The sequence below is a fragment of the Schistocerca cancellata genome, chromosome 2 (assembly GCF_023864275.1).
Source record: "Schistocerca cancellata isolate TAMUIC-IGC-003103 chromosome 2, iqSchCanc2.1, whole genome shotgun sequence".
Classification (NCBI taxonomy): domain Eukaryota; kingdom Metazoa; phylum Arthropoda; class Insecta; order Orthoptera; family Acrididae; genus Schistocerca; species Schistocerca cancellata.
This window is the reverse complement of record NC_064627.1, coordinates 1,035,008,323-1,035,032,808: the sequence shown is the minus strand read 5'-3', so window position 1 is coordinate 1,035,032,808 and position 24,486 is coordinate 1,035,008,323. Positions and strand designations below refer to the sequence as shown.

Here is a 24,486-nt window from a genome sequence, read left to right as displayed (position 1 = left end):
CAGAATAGACAGCAAACCAAGAACGGCAACAATAGTTCAGCTATGTATGCTGACATCGCAAGCAGACGACGAAGAGATTGAGAAAATATATGAGGACATTGAACGGGTAGTTCAGTATGTAAAGGGAATAAAAATATTATAGTCATGGGTGGCTGGAATGAGGTTGCTGGGTAGGGAATGGGGAAAATAGTTGTGGGAGAACAGGAATGAAAGAAGAGAGCTAAATTTAAGCTAGTAGTAGCGGAAACTCTGTTGAAGAATCTCAAGAGGAGGAGATGTACTTGTCGGGAGATACGGGAAGGTTCTAGTTACATTACATCATGGCCGGGCATACATTCCAGAATCAGATACTAGATTGTAAGGCGTACCCAGGAGTAGATATAGTCTCAAAAAATTGTTCAAATGGCTCTGAGCACTATGGGACTTAACTTCTGAGGTCATCAGTCCCCTAGAACTTAGAACTTCTTAAACCTAACTAACCTAAGGACATCACACACATCCATGCCCGAGGCAGGATTCGAACCTGCGACCGCAGCGGTCGCGCGGTTCCAGACTGTAGCGCCTAGAACCGCTCGGCCACCCAGGCCGGCATATAGACTCAGATCACAATTTAACATAGGACTCAATTTCAGGAAGACGTTTCTGATCATATACTTCTGGAGCTCAGTACTGAATGGTTGTGAAAGATGGAGAGTGGGAAAATCGTAACAGAAGAGAATCGAACGATTTAAGACGTGGTGTTACAGAAGTACGTCGAAAATTAGCTGGACTGGTAAGGTAATGATTGAAGAGGATCTCCGAAGAACCGGCGAGGAAAGGTATAAAAAGAAACACTGATAAGAAGAAGGGACCAAATGATAGCGCATCTATTAAGACGTCAGAGGATAACTTCCATGATATTAGAGGAAGCTGTAGAGGGTAAAAACAGTAGAGGAAGACAGAGATTAAAATACATCCAGTACTTCCAGCAAATATTGAAGGTTGCAATTGCTACTCTGAGATGATTAGGGTGGCACAGAAGAGGAATTCGTGGTAAGCTGCATCAAACCAGTCACAACACTGGTGAAGAGAAGAAAAAGGGAATGTTAGTTCCAGTTCAGTGGACTGCGCGGAGGAGGATTTCAGCACACCTTGTAAGACGTATGCGTTGCCGGCGATGGGCGAGGCATGGCAGAGTCTCTGACCAGAGAGTAGTATGTAGTTAGTTGTTGCTTGTCGCTAGTCGGCAGTAGTCTGCGTGAGTCTGCTGTAGTCGACAGGAGTCAGCGCGTGTCTGTGCGTGTCGGCAGTCTGCTCTGGTCGGGACTCTGTAGAAGGTAAAGAAGCAGCCTTGCGCATATCTAGTAATGTATATTAACTGTCATTAATTTCTTTAAAAAAATGCCCCCAATAATAATTTTTATAATATAAAGTAATTTTTTAAAGAAAAGCATTCATTTCAATTTAAAGAATATTCCCAATGCATGATCATTCCTTCCAAGAATCAGAAAACAATATACGCCAGCATTGCACGAAGCTGTGCCGAAAAATTTCTACATAAGAGCAGATATATTCACAGTTTTTATTGAGGTAAGAATTTTTCCTTTTTGATTCAGAATACAGGGCCGAGGCGCAGCGCTGCTGTCGCCATAAAATTTACCAGGTTACTGAATTTTTTTTATTATTTCCGGGTTTAGGAATTAAATTTTGTGGTTACATTAAATGTGAATGCATTTCTGCACAGAGATTATAAATGGGAGCCAATTTTGTTCAGAAGTTACAATATTAAAAAATTCATTTAATTATTATTTTTGTGGGAGTTTACACATGGTTCATAGTTCCTTAAAATTATTTTTGTGCGGAGGTTACACTTGGTTCTTGGTTTCTCTTATAAAATATTTTCGTGTGGGGAGGTTACAACCTTCGTCGCCCGGCTGGGCTACAGAAAGGTTATTGTAGTATCGTTTAGCCCCTATAATCGAAAATGCCACCACCTGTGAATTACGTTCACTAATTTGGTTTCCATAAAAAGTTCTCGATTTACTTGCTGTGTCAAATTTGACGCGGCAAGTAAACCGAGAACTTTTTATGCAAGGACTCCGTCGTGAAAGACTTCGTAGTCATAATAGTAATTTGGCTTGTGTACAAACTGTATGAAGGCTGAATACATATAGTGAACTTTGTGTAGTACACGGAGATAATATTATTCATTGAAAGCACCGTAAAAATATCGTCTCCATGAACAAGAAAAACCTGGCAAGTGTGAATAGGACCCGCGTTCTGAGGGTTCCGTGCAAACTTAATTATGCTTATAGAAAGTTCATGTAGGTTCGGATGTGTGACCTTGCGATTATGATAGTATGAGACATAAGTGGCCGTATCTTTTGACTGCTTTAACATACAAGTTTAAACATTTTACTACACCGCCAAGGGACCGTAGACATTAGCATCTGACATAAATTTCAACTAAATACATCTACCAGTTCCTGAGGAAAAGGGGTCTTACGAGGCAGAGAACTATGTGCTCCTATAAGTCTTCTGTTTTTACCGATTGATGAACGGGACGCTAAAGAAAGTGGACGAACATTTATTATGGCAAAGTAACTTAAGAGGCCGATGACCTCAGCAGCTGGGTCCCAAAAAACTTACCATCACAAATTAAATTATTGAAAACGTTAATGACAGAATCAGAGAAAATCATTGTTTCACGATTATGGAATTATCAGTTTCCCGCAGATATCACAGACAGTATTTTACTAACTTGTGACTGGCGAGTTTGGTTATCATTAGTGCACAATAGCTACTAAAACTTCTGACTTCTGTCCACGCCGGCCGCGGTGGCCGTGCGGTTCTAGGCGCTGCAGTCCGGAACCGCGGGACTGCTACGGCCGCAGGTTCGAATCCTGCCTCGGGCATGGATGTATGTGATGTTCTTAGGTTAGTTAGGTGTAAGTAGTTCTAGGGGACTGATGACCACAGATGTTAAGTCCCATAGTGCTCAGAGCCATTTGAGCCACTTCTGTCCACAATACGAAGAGACAGTGGACCGTATTTGCGTTTCTGATACCGTACAGTGCGGAAGGAGATGAATTCCTCACTGACAGGGGAAGAAACTTGTGTTTCATACGTCAACGTCGAAACAGATAACCAGTCAATGGAGTAGGGCCGCCGCGCGGTCTAAGGCGCTGCAGTCATGGACTGTGCGGAGGTTCGAGTCCTCCCTCGGGCATGGGTGTGTGTGTTTGTCCTTAGGATAATTTAGGTTAAGTAGTGTGTAAGCTTAGGGACTGACGACCTTAGCAGTTAGGTCCCACGAGATTTCACACAGATTTGATTTGGAGTAGGGCCACGCTAGCGTGCCACATAATCCACTAAAGTGACGCCAAACAACTTCTGCACGAAAATTGATAGTTGTTTTCCAGGGACAGAAAGGCAATATTCTTGTTGATTTTATGGAAAGAGGCATTGTTACAAACTCCGAAATTTACTGTAAAGCCAAGAGTACGCCAGGAAGAGGGATTTAGAGCAAGTGGTGTCGGATCTTGAGTTCTGGCATCGTATTTGTGCACGACAGAGATACGCCACATGCTGCCGCACGAACCCAAACATTACTTAACAGCTTCAACTGGGTAACGTTTGATCATCCTGCGTACAATCCTGGTTTCTCACCTAGAGGTTTTCATCTATTTCTGAAGACGAAAAATGGATAAGGCCTCAGCGGTTTGAAAATGACCACCATTATATGAAGAGTGTCAAAGATTGGTTTACCTCACAGGCGGCAGAATTCTACAACGAAGGCACTGAAAAAGTCGTTCCTCGATAGAACATGTGGCGTAACGTAGAAGGCATAAATGTAGAAAAATGGCATAGAGTTATAGCTTTAATCTTAATTCACTATTTTTTTATCTTAACCGTGCTTACTTTTCGAATAGCTCTCGTAGAAAACGTGGCGAGCCGATCATCCATGTAATACGTTTCCGGGATCTGGTTATATCTGCATCAGCCACCAAGGAAAACAACGTACTGCTGTGAAATTGCAAATACCGGATATATAGAGGATTGTGTTTGGTCATTTTGTTATAGTTTAAAGCTGCATTTTTTTCTAAAATTTGTTAAAGCGAGCGAGAAGGTTTTACGTGAATAAAATATTACGTCAAGCAATTGTACATTGACAGACTTTCGTCCGGGTGCTCTTAGGCTACCGTTAAGTGGTAACTTGACTGTTGTGTGGTTGCTGCTCTCATCCTTTTACAGCCGTGATATTGACTGTGACGTCACCGCTGCTCCGTCCATCACAGCATAAAAATGGATTGATACATGATGGAACGAAATGGAATGGAATGGACCTCCTAAACATTCCCAATTCATTCCAAATGGCGGAATTCACATAGGTCTTCAACGTAACAGAAAGGGTTGGGTCGAAACGGGACGTTAACAATAAGGATTCTCGGGCAGAAATTAATGAAATTGACTTCGCTGGGGAAACGGTGTCATCGTTTGCTGACATCAGAAGTTAACTATTTTAACACAGCAATCAGATATTATAGTAACGTATTTCGTTCTTTAGAATATTTTAATCTTTATTTTAGTTCAATGTTTAGGTTCGTGACTGATTTCAAATGTTCCATGACGACGTAGATGTGTTTCCATGGGTGATCAACAAGGGAGGTCAGATATCTGAAAACGAAAATTGCAATAACTGGACAGAGAAAAATTTGTAAATAAAGAATACAAAACGTAAAAACACAATTTGATGAAGCAATTTCATTAAATAACCTTCTTTAGTAGTAAAATAGTCAGCTCTATTGCAGGAGGAAAGAAGATTTGTTTTTGACGTTTTTTGGTGCTTAAAAATAAGATAATGAGTTGGGTAAGAGGCTGTATATATATCGCCCTTTGAAGACTATTTGATGTGTGTGTAAGTAAACACCGATCAGCCGGAGCATTATGACCACCAACATACTATCGAAATAAATCCGTCCAGGCGATAGCAGAGTCACCTGGCGAGGAATAACTGCTAGTCAGACACACGCACGGTGCGTGTACTATGAGTGAGCGCGCTGTCTGTGTGTAGAATGGGGAAAGCGTGGGATCTATCCGAGTTTGACTGAGGGCAGATTGTGATGGTCCGGAGGCTCGACACGAGCATTTGGGAAACTGCACGACTTACCGGGTGTTTGAGGAGTGCTGTGGTGAGTGTCTTCAATCAAGGTGAAACCACGTCCAGATGTAGTGAGGTTTGGCAGCCACCCCTCATTACAAATATCGGACGTCATACGATGGGCAGACTTATGAAACAGGACAGGTGACGAACTGTGCCAGAACTAACGTCAGACTTCAATGTTGGCAGAGTACAAGTGTGTCTGAACACATTGCGCACCGGACACTCCTAACGATGAGCCTCCGCAGTCGACGATCCATAAATGTGCCAATGTTGACACCACGACATCGGCAGCTACGGCTGGAATGAGTACGTGATCATGGGCACTGGTTGTTGGCGCAGTGACAGAGCGTTGCATGATCTAGTGAATCCCGATACCTCCTCCATCATGTCGATGGGAGGATGCGATTCCGTCGCCTTCCAGGGGATTAGCCCCTTGACACCTGTAGTGCGGGACGGAGACAAGCTGGCGATAGCTCCATTATGCTTTGGGGAACATTCACGTGGGCATCCATGGGACCTTCATGACGATCATGTTTCCCGACGGCAGTGGCAATTTGCAACAAGATAGTGCAAGCTGTTCGAGATTCTGAAAAAAAGTAGGGGTAAGCTATAGGGAGAGGCGGGTCATATACAATATGTACAACAACCAAGAGGGAATAATAAGAGTGGACGATCAAGAACGACGTGCTCGTATTAAGAAGGGTGTAAGACAAGGCTGTAGCCTTTCGCCCCTACTCTTCAATCTGTACATCGAGGAAGCAATGATGGAAATAAAAGAAAGGTTCACGAGTGGAATTAAAATACAAGGTGAAAGGATATCAATGATACGATTCGCTGATGACATTGCTATCCTGAGTGAAAGTGAAGAAGAATTGAATGATCTGCTGAACGGAATGAACAGTCTAATGAGTACACAGTATAGTTTGAGAGTAAATCGGAGAAAGACGAAGGTAATGAGAAGTAGTAGAAATGAGAACAGCGAGAAACTTAACATCAGGATTGATGGTCACGAAGTCAATGAAGTTAAGGAATTCTGCTACCTAGGCAGTAAAATAACCAATGACGGACGGAGCAAGGAGGACATCAAAAGCAGACTCGCTATGGCAAAAAAAGCATTTCTGGCCAAGAGAAGTCTACTAATATCAATACAATTTGAGGAAGAAATTTCTGAGGATGTACGTCTGGAGTACAGCATTGTATGGTAGTGAAACATGGACTGTGGGAAAACCGGAACAGAAGAGAATCGAAGCATTTGAGATGTGGTGCATTAGACGAATGTTCAAAATTAAGTGGACTGATAAGGTAAGGAATGAGGAGGTTCTACGCAGAATCGGAGAGGAAAGGAATATGTGGAAAACACTGATAAGGAGAAGGGTTCAAAAATGGCTCTGAGCACTATGGGACTCAACATCTTAGGTCATAAGTCCCCTAGAACTTAGAACCACTTAAACCTAACTAACCTAAGGACATCACACACACCCATGCCCGAGGCAGGATTCGAACCTGCGACCGTAGCAGTCCCGCGGTTCCGGACTGCAGCGCCAGAACCGCTAGACCACCGCGGCCGGCTAAGGAGAAGGGACAGGATGATAGGACATCTGCTAAGACATGAGGGAATGACTTCCATGGTACTAGAGGGAGCTGTAGAGGGCAAAAACTGTAGAGAAAGACAGTGATTGCAATACGTCAAGCAAATAACTGAGGACGTAGGTTGCAAGTGCTACTCTGAGATGAAGAGGTTAGCACAGGAAAGGAATTTGTGGCGGGCCGCATCAAACAAGTCAGTAGACTGATGACCAAAAAAAAAAAAAAAAGTGCGCCATGTTACAAGGCCGTAGTGTGATAGATTTGTTCGAGGAACACAGTGGCGATTCCATTTGATACACTGGCCTCCCAGCTCGCCAGATCTGAACCCGATCGAACAAATCTGGGACGTTATTGAACGTGACCACAGAGCCCATGTCCTCTCCCCGGAATTTACGGGTGATCAGATGTGGTGCCAGCTCCCTCCAGCGGCCTACCAAGGCTTCATTGCTCATGTCACGAAGCATCGCCACTGTTATCCGTGCCAAACGTGGACTGAAACGTCCCCTTTGAAAAATTATACAAGACTGTGCTTAACCTGACACACAATATTTTTAGCGCAACGCAATCTGACTTCCAATAATCCCTACAAAAGATTGGCCCTGAGTAACATTAAACTATACCTTTCAGAAATCACTTACCTCACAAAAATCTTTATTACTCGAAATACTGCAATACAGCGAGCGCCACTACTGCCAGCTAAATAAAAGATTCAAACTACTGAAGGCACTAACTACTGATAGGGATAGTTAGCAAATGAAAGATTTTAATAGAGAACAAACACTGTATTTACCTTAATATCATCAAAAGTCATAATATATGTAATTTCAAAACTCCGCCATCTCTCTCCTCACATCCACCACTGCTGGCGGCTCACCTCTAACTGCCCATCGCTACGCGCTGTTCACATCCAGCTGCTGCTGCCCAACACTACAATGGCAGACAACAATGCAAACTAGCCACAGACTGCACACAGCACAGCCAGTGATTTTTATACAGAGCGCTACGTAACGTTGCCATTAAGAAAACATAAACAGCCTACTTACAGGACGTACCGGCTGTTAGGTATGTGGTCATAATGCTCTGGCTGATCACTGTATACCCAGCGTGACAAAAAAAAAAAAGTTGAAGCACCCGGTTTACATGACAGGATGTCAGTGCAACTTAGTGTTCATCCACATCATTGGCAGTTATGAAAGTTCTCTGTGACAGATAGACTGGTCACCTGGGTGTATTAGTTTTATTCGTGTTTAATGTCGTTACCAGGCCTGGTAGCGTATATAAGGAACGTGAACAGTGTCAGCTGTTGGTTGATCACTGTGAAAGACACTGAGGTGCCACGTACTCGTGTGCGACAGCATTGTCAGCACCTGACAGAGTTTGACAGGGACCTCATTGTCAGTCTCAGTACGGGTAGCTGGTCGAATGATGCAATATACGGATTTTTGCGACATTCGGTTGTGACAGTGGTCCAGTGTAGGACTGCGTGGCAACGTGTGAGTAGCCATATTTGTTCAGTTTCTGGTCGACCACGTCTGACAAACCACAAGGAAGGATCGCCGTATAGTGCACCACGCACACTGGAACACTTCACTTCTGTACCTGACATTCGCTAAGAAGTACTGAATTCCACGCAACAACTCGTGTGCTCCCGGGCCAATGGTCGCATACTAGCAGCAACAGACCTAGGGGCTTACCGTCCCATGGGCAGGCTGACAGTAACACCACAATTAGAAGGGCTACATTTGGAATGGTGTCGTGACTGCGAAGCATGCGCTGCTGATGAATAGCGTGGCATCGTATTCAGCGACGAATCGCGTTTCTGCGCTACCCCACATGACCATCGTCGGTATTGTGGCGGCGACTTGGAGAGAGACGGAATTCTTACAGTGTTTTCAAAAGCCATAGCTGTGTCATACGTGTCGTCATGGCGTGAGGAACCAACGTGTATGAATTCCGTTGACGGCTCTGAACACACTACCATTTGAACAGTGACATCGCCTGCCGTACCGTTCCGTATTTGAACGTCTAGTGTGAACCGACCTTTAGTTAATATTTCCATGCCATTTATTGCAACTGCTTAAAGTTCATTGCATGTTGTGCTCAGGCGCAAGCCTCGTCTTTATTGATAGTGGACCGCATCTCGTGGTCGTGCGGTAGCGTTCTCGCTTCCCCCGCCCGGGTTCCCGGGTTCGATTCCCGGCGGGGTCAGGGATTTTCTCTGCCTCGTGATGGCTGGGTGTTGTGTGCTGTCCTTAGGTTAGTTAGGTTTAAGTAGTTCTAAGTTCTAGGGGACTGATGACCATAGATGTTAAGTCCCATAGTGCTCAGAGCCATTTTTTATTGATAGTGAATTAGATGTTTTGATCTCTATAGCTCCTTTAAAACGAAACGGTTAGCCTTCATGATAATAGTTATTAAATGCAATTTTATGTCCATTTTGCACTGAATATTGAGCTCCTGCCTATTTTTGTGGAAAATGTATTTGCTGACACTTCTTATGTTTTGTCCGTCGTTATTCTACAGTGCACACTATCTGTCCGACCGAATACTGTTCGCGATCATAAGTTACTTTATACTGTTTCACAGTTTCGATTGGCCGCCATGTTCTCCAGAACTAAACACATGCGACTCGTTTTTATGGGGCTATATTAAAGACAAGGTGTACAGCAATAACCGCAAAACCACTGCTTAGCTGAAAACAGCCATTCAGGAGGTCATCGACAGCATCGATTTCCCGACACTTCAGTGGGTCATGCAGAATTTCGCTATTATTATGTCGAACATGTCATAACCTAAATCCGTATATCAGCAGTGACGTTTACATGTTGAATAAAGTGTATACACGCTGTAGTTTGTAACTAATTTAAGTTTTTTTCATATAGTTCAATAATTGTCACCCCGTAAATACAACATGCGACCAGCGCGAATAACATCGCCGCGGGAAAACTAAACACGGCACGAGGCGAAGGCCAGGTCAGAAGTAGTTGAAATCATCGTGAACTGACTGGTCGCGCCCTATGGCCGCCAACATGTTAACGCCTGGCTCAACGATTTTTCCCAAACAGTGTTTCGCGAGCGCCATCTCTGCAACTTGCCACGCTAACCTCCCACTTGACACACACTACCTAATCTGCGTCCGTAACGATATCTGCTGACGGGGATACAGTATCAGAAGTTGGCATAGCTCAGTTGGAAGCCTGAAAACAGATTTCATGGTATGTTTCTTCAGGAGCGGGCTCGTCTTCCCTGTTATTGAAGGTCAGAATGACAAATACGGAAGTTTTCTGGTCATCGCTTCTGCTGCTTTGTGGATTCTGATATTTCATCAAATTGCTTGCGGTACTAGTCTGTTGTTTTAGTCTTTCCGACAGAAGACTTTTGGTAGGTGGTTCATTTGTTGCGCGAAGTTTTAAGCAACAAGGACGGCTTGTGCTCATTCAGTTGCAAAGATTGTCATGATAAAACGTCCTATAACTATTGTAAGTAGGCTGTTTAGGTTTTTATGTTGGTAACGTCACGTAGCGGTCTATATGAAAATCACTGACTGTGCTGTGTGAAGTCTGTGGCTGGTTGGCATTGTTGGAATATTTGCTATTGTAGTGTTGGGCAGTTGGATGTGAACAGCGCATAGCGTTGCGCAGTTGGAGGTGAGCCGCCAGCAGTGGTGGATGTGGGGAGAGAGATTGCAGAATTTTGAGAGCGGACGATCTGGACCTGCGTCCTTCAGAATTTGTAATACTGTATACCATGATTGTTTGTTCTCTATCAAAATCTTTCATTTGCTAACTATACCTATCAGTAGTTATTGCCTTCAGTAGTTATAATCTTGTATTTAGCTGGCAGTATTGGCGCTCGCTGTATTGCAGTAGTTCGAGTAACGAAGATTTTAGTGAGGTAAGTGATTCATGAAAGGTATAGGTTATTGTTAGTCAGGGCCATTCTTTTGTAGGGATTATTGAAAGTCAGATTGCGTTGCGCTAAAAATAATGTCTGTCAGTTTAGTGTTGATCAAAATAAGTAAAGAGCGAAATGTCTGAGTACGTTCAATTCTGCTCAGCTGTTTGAAAATCAAATAACGTAAAAGGTTAATCAGTATAGCAATTCATTAATTTTTCTAAGGGGCTGTTTCACTTTGTACGCGTAAAAACAACTATGTTTTTTTTATATTCGGAAGGGATCTAACCGTCTCACTTCTCCAAAATATTCGACTACTATAATATTCACGCAATATCCTCTCCACAGTTTTTTGCGTGATACAAGTGATCTACATCTTCATGATAGCTGTTTGAACTGGATTAAATGGCGTGAATAATGTTTTTAAACATATATTCTCGTAGAAACTCCTTCTCATATTCCTTATGATTCGGAATGAAACGCACAAGAAAAATGTATGTTTTCTTTGTTAAATACACTGCCGGAAAGAAATTAGTACACCCTCTTAGAGGTATCCAGTTCACTCAGTTTGCTGCAACAGTGCATATGGAGTACACGAAACAGTTATATTTACAGATCAGTACCACAAGCCGAAACACTCATATTAGTAGATGGCGTAGCCTCCACGGGCTGTACGAGTAATACAGAAGCTAATTCTGACGTGCATTTGATCGGACAGGTGGCGAATGGTTTCCTGGAATAAGTTCTGCCACGCCTGCTCGACCTGTCCACGTAGTTCTGTAAGAGCTGTTGGCTGACGAGTCCTCCCATCATATGCGACACTTGTAGACAAATCCGGAGATCGTGCTGGCCAGGTAAGTTGGTGCACGTATTGCAGAGAACGTTGAATTTCAAGGGCAGTGTGTGGGCGAGCATTGTCCGTTGGAACAACACATCACCTTCCTGTTGCAAGAACGCGAAAATAACGGGCGTAACAACATTCTGCACGTACCCATCGCTGGTTAGCATACACTCCAGAAACACCAAACGTGAACGAGAGTTTTAGCTTATCGAACCAGCGTGTCTTGGACGAATGCGCTCTACGACACAGCACTCCCCAAATCTATGTCGTACGCAGGAACGACCACCACTTTTGTGCAGGCAGAAAAACTGCTTTCATCGCTGAAGTTCCCAAGTGATCCTATGACAGCAGCAGTCGAGACGTGCGCTTCGATGCTTCGGCGTGAGTGGGAAGCGGGCTAGACGTTTGCGTACCCGTAGTGCCACTGCCAATAAGCGGTTTCTGACAGTTCGTGTTGACATGTCTGGTCCCACAAGCCCTCTTGTCTGTGATGTAGTAGCTGTACGATCTGCCACTGCTGCCCAAACAATACAACGCTCCTGGCGAGCGTCTGTGCTGCGTGGATGGTTCAAATGGCTCTGAGCACTATGGGACTCAACTGCTGAGGTCATAAGTCCCCTAGAACTTAGAACTACTTAAACCTAACTAACCTAAGGACAACACACACATCCATGCCAGAGGCAGGATTCGAACCTGCGACCGTAGCGGTCGCGCGGTTCCAGATTGTAGCGCTTAGAACCGCTCGGTCACTACGGCCGGCTGCTGCGTGGAAGTCCGGAACATTGTCTACGGCTGTGACAATGTTGACGTGACCATTGATACCAGCATTATTGCACAACTAACTCTTGCGTGTCCCCAACGCGCACTTTTTGATTTTATGTGCAGGTTATGTTGCATAACATTTTAATTAACTGTATATTGCTTATCGTTGCAAGCACAAAAGACAACAGGCGATTCTCACTATAAGTTTCTGAAGTTGAAAAAAACTTTAACTTTGTGCACCTCGACCTATTATGTGAGGATAAGCACAACACTAAAAGATTCCCTACTGTGAACGTGTGATCTTAAATTTGCGAACTATTTTCATACAACCCTGGTCTGGATTGTTAGAAATGGAACACGGTATCATTACTGTAACTAATTATGAAATTAAGCATGTCCTTCTCTACTTTCATCTCTGAAATTCACTGAAAATTACTCTTATTTACATGTACAGAAGTTACAGTATGCTGTGTTCGCTAAACATAAAAGCTCCAGTGGATTTTTTAACGTATGAACACTATTGATTACCACGACTAACACTAGAGCATGAAACAAAAAAATGAAATTTGATTTTAATATCGTTATTAGCCAGAACAGGTTTCGGCACAGCAGTCTTCGATACCACGGAAGTAAAGTTTTACCACTCTGATTTACGTAAATTATTTACGGCACTGAGATCGTAATAGCAGTTGCGTATGTCCACCGAAGATGACATAATAAAATCCACAGTTCTCCTCTGAGTTCTCCGGGAAGCTGAAAGAAATAATTTTAATGTACCATTACCTGCCCGCTCAAGTGTGCAAAAACTGCTTTCACTTAATTATAATTTGAATATGCCGCGGCAGCGGCTCCCACGATCGCGGCGCAGCTCTGCTTCATGAAAAATTCTAAATATGCTGAAAACGGATAAAAATGTGGAATTAAATACTGGGAAAGCTAGCAATAAATTATTACAAGTATTTTTAACAATTTCTATATTCAAAAATCGATACAAATTCAAAGTACACACCGTTTTTATACATCAGCCTCCAATGGCGTCTTTCTCGAACGAAGAACAAAAGAAAGCTATCCAAGCATTCAAGCGAGCGTCTCAGGCTCTTACAACTTTAACGGCTACAAGAAGACAGAGTAACATTTAAGCCTCCACTATTTATAATCAATTCAGTACGGTAATAAATATCTTTGTTAATTTTTTCAGTTTTCATTGTCTGCTTCGGTTTACACACTCGCCGACCACAGACGTTATTTGCAAAATAAAGATACATAAATATTGCACAAAGACAATAATGAAAAATGATTATTTCCTTTTTTACAGTCTTTACATAATAGGCAACGGTTCATACAGAAATGAAATAATAATGATAATAATAATAACAGAGATAAATGTTGCTTTTTCATGTGACCATTGATACCAGCATTGTTGAACAACTAACGCAGCACGTCCAACTTGTGTGCCAATTCACCAAAACGCCCATCCCGCCACTCCGACGGCCACAATTTGAACCCTTTGGAATCTACTCAGTTGGCTGTAGTATACATGAGTGTGTCTCTGTGGCATGGTTGCGTGCTTGCTTCACATATTTGCACCACGGTGAGCTTTCTGGCTGTGGAATATTAAAGGGAGAGGAAGAAATTTCTGAGGATGTACGTCTGGAGTACAGCATTGTATGGTAGTGAAACATGGACTGTGGAAACCGGAACAGAAGAGAATCGAAGCATTTGAGATGTGGTGCTATAGACGAATCTTGAAAATTAGGTGGACTGATAAGATAAGGAATGAGGAGGTTCTAAGCAGAATCGGAGAGGAAAGGAAAATGTGGAAAACACTGATAAGGAGTAGGGACAGGATGATAGGACATCTGCTAAGACATGAGGGAATGACTTCCATGGTACTAGAGGGAGCTGTAGAGGGCAAAAACTGTAGAGGAAGACAGAGATTGGAATACGTCAAGTAAATAATTGAGGACGTAGGTTGCAAGTGCTACTCTGAGATGAAGAGGTTAGCACAGGAAAGGAATTCGTGGCGGCCCGGCCGCATCAAACCAGTCAGTAGACTGATGACCAAACTCTGGACTCTGGTGGCTGATCCACTACGCTATCTGTTAGCAGACGACTTTGATACCATTATCAGTACATCTACTATAGCGCAGGTGGCATATGATGTCTTCGGGCCAGAACCGACGTCGTCTTTCCCGGTGTACTAATTTTTTTCGGCAGTGTATATTTACAGATGAATGGAAAAACTGGTAGAAGCTGACCTCGGGGAAGATCAGTTTGGATTCCGTAGAAATGTTGGAACACGTGAGGCAATACTGACCTTACGACTTATCTTAGAAGAAAGATTAAGGAAAGGCAAACCTACGTTTCTAGCATTTGTAGACTTAGAGAAAGCTTTTGACAATGTTGACTGGAATACTCTCTTTCAAATTCTAAAGGTGGCAGGGGTAAAACACAGGGAGCGAAAGGCTATTAACAATTTGTACAGAAACCAGATGGCAGTTATAAGAGTCGAGGGGCATGAAGGGGAAGCAGTGGTTGGGAAGGGGGTGAGACAGGGTTGTAGCCTCTCCCCGATGTTATTCAATCTGTATATTGAGCAAGCAGTACAGGAAACAAAAGAAAAATTCGGAATAGGTATTAAAATCCATGGAGAAGAAATAAAAACTTTGAGGTTCGCCGATGACATTGTAATTCTGTCTGAGGCAGCAAAGGACTTGGAAGAGCAGTTGAACGGAATGGACAGTGTCTTGAAAGGAGGATATAAAATGAACATCAACAAAAGCAAAACGAGGATAATGGAATGTGATCGAATTAAGTCAGGTGATGCTGAGGGAATTACATTAGGAAATGAGACAGTTAAAGTAGTAAAGGAGTTTTGCTATTTGGGGAGAAAAATAACTGATGATGGTCGAAGCAGAGAAGATATAAAATGTAGACTGGCAATGGCAAGGAAAGCGTTTCTGAAGAAGAGAAATTTGTTAACATCGAGTATAGATGTAAGTGTCAGGAAGTCGTTTCTCAAAGTATTTGTATGGAGTGTAGCCACGTATGGAAGTGAAACGATAAATAGTTTGGACAAGAAGAGAATAGAAGCTTTCGAAATGTGGTGCTACAGAAGAATGTTGAAGATTAGATGGGTAGATCACATAACTAATGATGAAGTATTGGATAGAATTGAGGAGAAGAGGAGTATGTGGCACAACTTGACAAAAAGAAGGGATCGGTTGGTAGGACATGTTCTGAGACATCGAGGGATCACCAGTTTAGTGTTGGAGGGTAAAAATCGTAGAGGGAAACCAAGAGATAAATACACTAAGCAGATTCAGAAGGATGTAGGCTGCAGTAGGTACTGGGAGACGAAGAGGGCTGCATAGGATAGAGTAGCATGGAGAGCTGCATCAAACCAGTCTCAGGACTGAAGACCACAACAACAACAATATTACAAAAGTACTGACGAACACACTTCATTGAACTGACGGAAAACAGATGCTTTATAGACGTCATTCGTGTAATGCAGTCGGCGGTCGTAAAGTAAATAATTGATCGAGCTAGCAAAATCGATCCAGGCCTAACATTTCAACCAGGCACCGAAGAATGGTTCAAATGGCTCTGAGCACTTTCGCACTTAACTTCTAAGGTCATCAGTCCCCTAGAACTTAGAACTACTTAAACCTAACTAATCTACGGACATCTCACACATCCATGCCCGAGGCAGGCTTCGAACCTGCGACTGCAGCAGTCACGCGGTTCCAGACTGTAGCGCATAGAGCCGCTCGGCCACCCCGGCCGGCACCGAAGAATGATTTCCGAAATTCACCTTTCGTCTTTCGTAAGTTGTAAGTCAAGTAAACGTAGTAACCGACTTTCGGGTGTAGACAGTTCGTCTGTGGACTGAAAGTTTTCCGATTACCGCATTAACTTTTTTTTAAGAAGTGTGGTCGATATCGTGTGTGGCGATTGTTTCCGTGCCACGTGGACGTATAGGTAGCCAGCGCCTCCCAGTCGAAGTGGAGTGTGTGAGGATAAACGGTCTCGGCGCGGCGGGTGACTTGCTGGTGCAGCAGCAGCAGCAGCAGCAGTGGTGTAGCTCGAGTCACGCGATCCTGCAGTTAGCAGCCGGCCGAGCCGGGCGCTGCAGATTTATTGGCTCCTAATATGAGGAATTATGGCCGCTGGTTCCAGTTTAGTCCCACGTCGCTCCCGCTCCACGAGTGGATATATTCTCCGCGGGCGCTCACCGGCCCCGGCTGATGCACGACGACCACTAGAAACTCAGAGGCGCCTGGTAATGGCCGAATTCACGCTGACAAGGCGAAAATCGAATAAAAGCAATTTTAAAGGGCGGTAATGTATTTGTTCTATCACCCATCAAGAGCGAGTATCTGAATATTTGTATAAAGTCGACGTTCAGAGTTCACGAATCTAGACTACAGAAGCACAAATTTCTTAAGAAACCATACCATACTACTCGTATGTACCGGAAGATTTACAAGCATAACTGCGGTATTATTTGGTAAAAAGCTAAATATGTGTTTGAAGGGTTAATACGAGGACACCAAACGCAAAACAAATAACACAGTAGTCTACATCTACATCTACACTCCGCTAGCCACCTGACGGTATGTGGCGGAGGGTACCCTGAGTACCTCTATCGGTCCTCCCTTCCATTCCAGTCTCGTATTGCTCGTGGAAAGAAGGATTGTCGGTATGCCTCTTTGTGGGCTCTAATCTCTCTGATTTTATCCTCATGGTCTCTTCGCGAGATATACGTAGGAGGGAGCAATATACTGCTTGACTCCTCAGTGAAGGTATGTTCTCGAAACTTCAACAAAAGCCCGTACCGAGCTACTGAGCGTCTCTCCTGCAAAGTCTTCCACTGGAGTTTATCTGTCATCTCCGTAACGCTTTCGCGATTACTAAATGATCCTTTAACGAAGCGCGCTGCTCTCCGTTGGATCTTCTCTATCTCTTCTATCAACCCTATCTGGTGCGGATCTCACACCGGTGAGCAGTATTCAAGCAGTGGGCGAACAAGTGTATTGTAACCTACTTCATTTGTTTTCGGACTGCATTTCCTTAGGATTCTTCCAACGAATCTCAGTCTGGTATCCGCTTTACCGACGATTAATTTTATATGGTCATTCCATTTTAGATCACTCCTAATGCCTACTCCCAGATAATTTACAGAATTAACTGCTTCTAGTTGCTCACCTGCTACATTGTAGCTAAATAATAAAGGATCTTTCTTTCTATGTATTAGCAGCACATTACACTTGTCTACACTGAGATTCAATTGCCATTCCCTGCACCATGCATCAATGCCTTGCAGATGCTCCTGCATTTCAGTACAATTTTCCGTTGTTACAACCTGTCGATATACTGCAGCATCATCCGCAAAAAGCCTCAGTGAACTTCCGATGTTATCCACAAGGTCATTTATATATGTTGTAAATAGTAACGGTCCTACTATACTCCCCTGCGGCACACCTGAAATCACTCGTACTTCGGAAGAGTTCTCTCCATTGAGAGCGACATGCTACGTTCTTTTATCTAGGAACTCTTCTATCCAATCACACAATTGGTCTGATAGTCCGTATGCTCTTACTTTGTTCATTAAACGACTGTGGTGAACTGTATCGAATGCCTTGCGGAAGTCAAAAAGCACGGCATCTACCTGGGAACCCGTGTCTATGGCCCTCTGAGTCCCGTGGACGAATAGCGCGAGCTGCGTTTCACACGATCGTCTTTTTCGAAACCCATGCTGATTCCTACAGAGTAGATTTCTGTCCCCAGAAAAGTCATTATACTCGAACATAATACATGTTCCAAAATTCCACAAATGATCGACGTTGGAGATATAGGTCTATAGTTCTGCACATCTGTTCCCTTGCTAAGAAATCGCATTTGAGTGTTGTGCAGAAAGGGTATAGCTACAGGTCACAGGATGTCATTCACGTAGGTCACACTGGTGACAGTGCCCTGGACACGCACCAACAGTGATTTGTGGTTGTAGCAGTAGCACCCCACACTACAAGGCCATGAGTTGACGCTGAATGTCTTGTGCGGAAGCAGTCACTCTGATGCCGCTGCTCCTGTCTGCGGCGAAACAAAATGCTGCAATCATTTCCAGACTAACAGAACCTCGATTCGTGCGGAAACACTATCTGATACCATTCCCGTCCCCAACGACGTCGTTGCATGCACTATTGCCTCTAGACTGTTTCCGTATAATGCTCAAGTGGACGACGTGCAAGTAATCCATGCCGTAAATAACGGCCACGGACTGTCACCCCTGATAGTGTACGATGTGTTACACTGTTCCATTGTTCTGGAGGAAGCAGATCTCTCTTGCAGTGCCATTCAGATGAGGTGTCGATCTTCTCAGGGGGTTGGTCTGGGTGGTGCTACCTGATCCATCTCGTGGTGTTACACGGCCTTCTGTAAACCATTTTGTTCACACCTGTTGCCGTGCTGAAACGCTTCGTTTCACACTAGCAGCAGTTTCCCGGATGATGCATCACGTTCTCTTACGCAAATAATGCGCCCTCTTTCAAACTCACTGATATGATGGTACGGTCGCACACACGTCTGCGAGGCATCCTGCACGTCTGCTCAAGTCGGTTTTTGGCGACAACGAGAGCCGCAGGCACATTTTACCGGCAGGTGGTGTTGCGCCGCGATATACGAGGTGCATTCAAGTTCTAAGGCCTCAGATTTTTTTCTCCGGACTGGAAAGAGATAGAAACATGCACATTGTTTTAAAATGAGGCCGCATTCATTGTCAATACGTCCCAGAGATGCCAGCACCGTATGGCAGATGGAGTTTTACCGCCAGCGGCAAGAATGAGAACTGTTTTAAATACTTAAAATGGCGACGTTATCCTTACTTGAACAGCGTGCAATCATTCGTTTTCTGAATTTGCTTGGTGCGAAACCAACTGAAATTCATCGACAGTTGAAGGAGACATGTGGTGATGGAGTTATGGATGTGTCGAAAGTGTGTTCGTGGGTGCGACAGTTTAATGAAGGCAGAAAATGTGACAACAAACCGAAACAACCTCGGGCTCGCACAAGCCGGTCTGACGACATGATCGAGAAAGTGGAGAGAATTGTTTTAGGGGATCGCCAAATGACTGTTGAACAGATCGCCTCCAGAGTTGGCATTTCTGTGAGTTCTGTGCACACAATCCTGCATGACGACCTGAAAATGCGAAAAGTGTCATCCAGGTGGGTGCCACGAATGCTGACGGACGACCACATGGCTGCCCGAGTGGCATGTTGCCAAGTAACAACGACAGCATGAATGGGACTTTCTTTTCGTCGGTTGTGACGATGGATGAGACGTGGATGCCATTTTTCAGTCCAGAAACAAAGCGCCAGTCAGCTCAATGGAAGCACACAGATTCACCGCCACCAAAAAATTTCGGGTAACCGCCAGTGCTGAAAAAATGATGGTGTCCATGTTCTGGGACAGAGAGGGCGTAATCCTTACCCATTGCGTTCCAAAGGGCACTACGGTAACAGGTGCATCCTACGAAAATGTTTTGAAGAACAAATTCCTTCCTGCACTGCAACAAAAACGTCCAGGAAGGGCTGCGCGTGTGCTGTTTCACCAAGACAACGCACCCGCACATCGAGCTAACGTTACGCAACAGTTTCTTCGTGATAACAACTTTGAAGTGATTCCTCATGCTCCCTACTCACCTGACCTGGCTCCTAGTGACTTTTGGCTTTTTCCAACAATGAAAGACACTCTCCGTTGCCGCACATTCACCAGCCGTGCTGCTATTGCCTCAGCGATTTTCCAGTGGTCAAAACAGACTCCTAAAGAACCCTTCGCCGCTGCCATGGAATCATGGCGTCAGCGTTGTGAAAAATGTGTACGTCTGCAGGGCGATTACGTCGAGAAGTAACGCCAGTTTCACCGATTTCGGGTGAGTAGTTAATTAGAAAAAAAATCGGAGGCCTTAGAACTCGAATGCACCTCGTAGATGTTGACCTCGAACCACGTAGGCCAACACGGTTCAAATGCTGATCATTTCTGCAGAACATACTAATCTACACGTCCTGTGAACGTCCTGTCTCTAGTTAATCAAGGTGTTCTTGTGATTGTATACGTACGAGATACAATCAGAAACTAACGGAAATTTTTGGTTTTCTTAAATATTCTTTATTTATTCACCAACATCAACTTCGTCACCTTCAAAATAGTTCCCCTCAGATATAATTCACTTGCACCAGCGCTTTTTTCAATCTTGGAATCACGTCTGGAACTCACGTTTCGTTATGCTGTTCAGCTCCTTCAGCGATCCTGTTTTTATCCCATCAGTGGTGGCAAAACGACGTCCTTTCATGTTACTCTTCAGCCTCGCGAATAGAAAGAGGTCGCAGGGGGCCGTATCTGGCGAATACGGTGACTGAGGCAACATAATGTTTTGTTTTTTGCCAAGAAGTCATGAACAAACACTGAGGGATGAGCGAGGAATACACTCCTGGAAATGAAAAAAGGACACATTGACACCGGTGTGTCAGACCCACCATACTTGCTCCGGACACTGCGAGAGGGCTGTACAAGCAATGATCACACGCACGGCACAGCGGACACACCAGGAACCGCGGTGTTGGCCGTCGAATGGCGCTTGCTGCGCAGCATTTGTGCACCACCGCCGTCAGTGTCAGCCAGTTTGCCGTGGCATACGGAGCTCCATCGCAGTCTTTAACACTGGTAGCATGCCGCGACAGCGTGGACGTGAACCGTATGTGCAGTTGACGGACTTTGAGCGAGGGCGTATAGTGGGCATGCGGGAGGCCGGGTGGACGTACCGCCGAATTGCTCAACACGTGGGGCGTGAGGTCTCCACAGTGCATCGATGTTGTCGCCAGTGGTCGGCGGAAGGTGCACGTGCCCGTCGACCTGGGACCGGACCGCAGCGACGCACGGATGCACGCCTAGACCGTAGGATCCTACGCAGTGCCGTAGGGGACCGCACCGCCACTTCCCAGCAAATTAGGGACACTGTTGCTCCTGGGGTATCGGCGAGGACCATTCGCAACCGTCTCCATGAAGCTGGGCTACGGTCCCGCACACCGTTAGGCCGTCTTCCGCTCACGCCCCAACATCGTGCAGCCCGCCTCCAGTGGTGTCGCGACAGGCGTGAATGGAGGGACGAATGGAGACGTGTCGTCTTCAGCGATGAGAGTCGCTTCTGCCTTGGTGCCAATGATGGTCGTATGCGTGTTTGGCGCCGTGCAGGTGAGCGCCACAATCAGGACTGCATACGACCGAGGCACACAGGGCCAACACCCGGCATCATGGTGTGGGGAGCGATCTCCTACACTGGCCGTACACCACTGGTGATCGTCGAGGGGACACTGAATAGTGCACGGTACATCCAAACCGTCATCGAACCCATCGTTCTACCATTCTTAGACCGGCAAGGGAACTTGCTGTTCCAACAGGACAATGCACGTCCGCATGTATCCCGTGCCACCCAACGTGCTCTAGAAGGTGTAAGTCAACTACCCTGGCCAGCAAGATCTCCGGATCTGTCCCCCATTGAGCATGTTTGGGACTGGATGAAGCGTCGTCTCACGCGGTCTGCACGTCCAGCACGAACGCTCGTCCAACTGAGGCGCCAGGTGGAAATGGCATGGCAAGCCGTTCCACAGGACTACATCCAGCACCTCTACGATCGTCTCCATGGGAGAATAGCAGCCTGCATTGCTGCGAAAGGTGGATATACACTGTACTAGTGCCGACATTGTGCATGCTCTGTTGCCTGTGTCTATGTGCCTGTGGTTCTGTCAGTGTGATCATGTGATGTATGTGACCCCAGGAATGTGTCAATAAAGTTTCCCCTTCCTGGGACAATGAATTCACGGTGTTCTTATTTCAATTTCCAGGAGTGTATTATCGTGATGAAATTTCCACGAGTAGTTTTGCCACAATTCTGGTCATTTTCGTGGATTACTTGACGCAAAACGGGGCATAACTCCTCATTAGTATTCCTCATCGACTGTATGAACAGAAGGCACTTTTCCCTTATCGAAGAAACAGTGACAAGTACCTTCATATGTGATCGAACATGTCGAATTTTTTTTCGATCTTGGCTCTTCGGTGAACTTTCTTGGGACGACTGCGTCTTGGTTCCGACGTGATAGGCGAATTCCCCTTTTTCGTCACTTATTATAACCTTGCTTAGAAGTTCAGGATCATTGTCGACTTCATTCAGCATTTCCTGAGCGATGACTACGCGACGTCATTTTTGGTCGAAATTTCTTGCTACACGCTTCAGGCCCAAAGCATCCGAAAAGATTGTAGGCATGAGCCAAAGGATATGCCGACATCATCAGCAACCTCTCTGATAGTGTTTCGGCGATTTTCCAGAACCATTTTTTTTTTTTACTTCTTCCACATTGTCGTCAGTAACTGGTATGCTAGAGCGTCTTTTCTAACCTCTTTGAAACGTAAACCCTTGTGTTGCCCATAGCAGATTCCCCAAAAGACACAGTCAACATTCCGAATGCGGTGCTGCACTTCATTCCACTTTTCTAGCAAAATCTAACGAATATTGTTTGATCAATCTTTTTCGAAAGTAAAAATTCGCCAAGCAGTCGAAAACACGTATAACCTTTTCGACTGTTAACAAATTAACAAACCAAAAATTCAGAACAGCTGAAAATGCAAACATACATCAAGAACATGTGCATCAACCAGGTAAAAATATTTGAAAATCGGATGTACAAAGACCGCAAGATGAAAAAATTCCTGTTAATTTTTGATTACACCTCGTAAATTCATACTTCCTTTTCTCCGTGTTGTCCTTTTTGTTGTTAGGGCTCGCTTCCACAGCTGCAATTAAAAGTAATGTAGGATGTGCACCGTCTTTTGTGATTTTAATAAAGATCTTATTAAGACCGTGCGTGTTTCGCTTCATTTCAAAGCATCTTCAGTGGTCACTGTCAAAAAATGGTTTTTCTTATAAATCTGTCTACTGAGGTCGTAAACAGTTCCTATGTTTAATATTATTACTGTTAAGCAGTTTTAAATTACAGTTGTTACTCGTGAGTTTTTTTGTTATTTCATTCCTAATTGTTCTTCTACATATACGTAGGCCTACTAAGGGTACACTGCACTTCACTGCCACTGAATATCTTTTCGTTCTCACATTGTGCAGATCCGCTTATACCCACAACAAAAACGAAATACATGACATGTAGCCGGCCGTTGTGGCCGAGCGGTTCTAGGAGCTTCAGCCCGGAACCGCGCTGCTTCTACGGTCGCAGGTTCGAATCCTGCCTCGGGCATGGATGTGTGTGATGTCCTTCGGTTTAAGTAGTTCTAAGTCTAGGGGACTGATGACCTCAGATGTAAAGTCCCATAGAGCTCAGAGCCATTTGAGCCATGAGGTGTAAGCGAAAAGCGTATAATGTGAATAAGACCATTATCAAAGTCGCAAAATATTCTTTACTGCCGTTTCTTCTTAGCAACATCAGCTTATTCCCAAGAATAAGCAGCTTCCACTCAATTAATACTCAGCAGAAATCCAACCTGCATTTGGATCGGACTTCCTTAACTGTGTGCAGAAAGGTGTGCAGTATACTGCTGCATCCATTTTAAATAAGCTACCATAAGAATTAAAAATCTTAGCAGTAATCCAAGCACTTTCAAATCGAAACTGAAGTGTTTCCTCATGGGTCACTCCTTCTATTCTGTTGAGGAGTTCCTTGGAACATCAAGCTGATTCTCAAGTTATCTTGTTGATTGCGTTTACTTAAACTTATGGCTTGACTTTTTAGTGTTCATAAACTTTTATTTTTATCTGTTATTACTTTTATGTTGTAATTTTATGTACTGACATGTTCCACGACCCTGTAGATTTGCTCCTCAATGTGGGCTTACGGAACTTGACGTGTAAATAAATAAATAAAGTAAGACGAAAGCAATAAGGAGCAGTTGAAATGATAATAGCGAGATACTTAGCATCAAAACCGATATTCACTAAGAAGATGAGGCTATCCTGAAAACAAAATAACCCACGCCAAACGAAGGAAAGAGGGCGTAAAGATCAGGCCATTACAAGCAAAGAGGTCATTCCTGGCCAAAACAAGTCTACTGGTACAAAAAACCTGCCTTAATTGGAGTAATAAATTTCTGAGAATGTACGTTGCGACGCACTTTTCATGATAGTGAACCTGTGTTTGTGTGTAACCTGGGAATAAAGAGAATCGAAGCATCTGTGGTATGTGCAATGAAAGA

At 44.3% G+C, this 24,486-nt stretch overlaps 1 non-coding gene across 1 annotated transcript; it reads right to left on the bottom strand.

Moving 5' to 3' along the window:
• Window positions 1-502: 502 nt before the first annotated feature.
• On the bottom strand, window positions 503-586 carry Trnas-gga (transfer RNA serine (anticodon GGA)). Its single transcript is given in 2 exon segments — window positions 503-537; window positions 547-586. It is a non-coding gene; the product is annotated as a tRNA-Ser (tRNA).
• Window positions 587-24,486: the final 23,900 nt, after the last annotated feature.